Raw genomic sequence first — 2,508 nt, forward strand, 5'->3', positions numbered from 1 at the left:
AACAAGTTAAAATAAAACGTTTGAAAAATAATACATTATTTTTAAAAGTTTATCTGGGCGAAAACTACATTTTTACCTCAGACCTCACATGCGTTTTCTTCGTGTCAGTTGCGGCGAGTTCAAAAATGACCACGCGAAAGACGAGAAGGTGTGGGATTATTTTTAATTAGAAGGAAACTGAAAAGTTTTGTGTAAACCTTGTAATGTCAAATTGTCTTACAATAACTCTACTGGAGCGATGCGTAATCATATTAAATTCAGGCACGTAGGCGTTAGCTGAGAGCAGTGGTTCTCAACCTTTTTTTCCACCGGGCCGCACTATGGTCCAAGTGCAAGTCTCACGGGCCGCACGCATATAATTTTACATATTACGTCAGCATTACAAACCAACCTGATTTATAATATTATAGCCTAAATATATGATATCTAATCGATTACATTCATTGAAATAAATAAATAATTCTACTCCCCATAAATAACACCCAATTTTGTGAACTTCGCCTCAAAAGGAGAAACAGCACAATCATAGGCGGAGTTTCACTTTATGCGTGGGGGGGGCACCCACTGGCAGACGAGCCACCAGCACTTTTGTATGTTCTACATTTCATGTATTTATGTAACACATATTCTACATTAAAAAATTAATTTAGAATGAACAATAACTGCTGTCGCGCTTCAGCTTCCACTCTCCGCACAAACTATTGGATACAGCGCACATTTATCTAGGTTTAACGTTTAAACATTGTTATATGCTTGAACTGTTTTATATCTATAGATTTTATTTTAGTCAAGTCGTGATGATTTGAGAAGGCTAAATTGATCAAGCATATGCTCACTGTCTGCCGCTGGCCACTTGGTCGTTACTTTAAATGCGTAACATTAATTAGGCTGTGAGTACTGCTCATGTCTGAAAATAATATATGAAAAACAAAATTATTTTACATAAAAACATTAGGCTATAGCTTATATTTATTTAGTAAATTTTTAAATTAATGTAAAAACTAAAATGAATTGTAAAACTGAAAGTATTTTTTTAATTGTGTTCAGCACGGTGGGCCGCATTTGAACTCGTGACGGGCCGCGGGCTGAGAACCACTGGCTGAGAGGCTGGATAAAGCCAGCTAATGTCAATCACGTCATTCACTACACCCCGCCGGTGCTGCGACCCCGTCCGCGCCGTCTGTTCCTCTAACGAACACCCGCTTCGGTGGTGGTGTGGGATGTCCAGGCGCTTTCTGAATCTATCGGCTTGGTTTTCGTTATCTCTGCGTGCCTGCGACTTCAGTTCCTGCCGAGCGCGTTTTTTCAAGTGCAGGAGTTTTATTGTTAATCGCCTCAGGTCCTGTCTTTCACCAGACCACGTTGATAATTTCACTGAACAAATAACGCATTTAAACGTCAGTCAAATTAGTCGTCGCGCACATCCCTAGTGGAAAGATGGAGCTTGTTGATACTGATTTCATTTGAATGGAAACAACCATACAGTGTCTTATTATTCTAACTCAACGTATTGATAAAATTAAGAATTTGACGTAAGTGATGACACGTACATTTAATAAGTTTAGGAAAATATCACCCTTCATAAAGTTAAAATGTGTCCTAGAAATCAGTTTAAGGCAAATATCACAAACAGACCTGATAGAGCACGGATGAAACTAGTACTTCAAAATACATTACATTTACACCAAAAAAATAGTTTGATGCAACTGCATGCCATATATTTAGATGAAAATAAGATGAAGACTCTCTAACTGCTTTTCTATTAAACCTCAAATATCAACTATACATTGGCTTCTTCTTTAAAAATTAATAATAAAAGTAAAAATATGCATGGTATTATAATGTTACACTACAACTAAAATTAAAACAATAGAAAAACCCTTAAGATAAGCTGTAGAAAGTGTATCTTAAGCACACAGAATAACATAAGTGGACTTTGAACGATTATGTAATAATAGTAATCGTGATTAGACATTCGATTAATTGTGCAGCACTAATATAACATGTAATCCGGATTATATAATCAGATCCCAAAAATTAAGTACTTGTAATTAGATCACATTTTAAAATGCTCAGAATAAGATTACAGTTACTTTTTTATAGATTACATGATTATATATTATTCACACAATGGCAGTAAATCATTCATCATTTGATTTGCCCTAAAAAAAATGGCTCTCTCTCTCTTAAATGTTCCTTTCTAGAACTCTACCGCTTTTATACATTTGGAAAGTCTTCCAGCTTTTCATCAACTCATTTATTCACTCATTCATGAATCTCTGGCATAATGTAATATTTAACACACTTCATGATGCTGACAACAAAGAATGGGATATATTCTAGTAATCTAAAAGTAATCTAAAAGTACATTCCCTAATATGAGTAATCCAATAAATTACGTTACAAACCGTAACAGACTACAATTTTAGTAATCCACCCAGCACTGCATACAGGGCCGTTTTAACCATAGGGCTAGGCGGGGCTGAAGCCCCGGGGCCCGAGCAAGGA

The 2,508-nt window shown here is 36.0% G+C and overlaps 1 protein-coding gene across 1 annotated transcript in view; it reads right to left on the minus strand.

Moving 5' to 3' along the window:
• The window catches only part of tmem254 (transmembrane protein 254), a 6,369-nt gene that overhangs the window by 2,957 nt on the left and 904 nt on the right, over positions 1–2,508 (minus strand). The window lies entirely within an intron of this gene.

This window comes from Sinocyclocheilus anshuiensis, unplaced genomic scaffold (assembly GCF_001515605.1).
Source record: "Sinocyclocheilus anshuiensis isolate Anshui unplaced genomic scaffold, SAMN03320099.WGS_v1.1 scaffold2700, whole genome shotgun sequence".
NCBI classification, from domain to species: Eukaryota; Metazoa; Chordata; class Actinopteri; order Cypriniformes; family Cyprinidae; genus Sinocyclocheilus; species Sinocyclocheilus anshuiensis.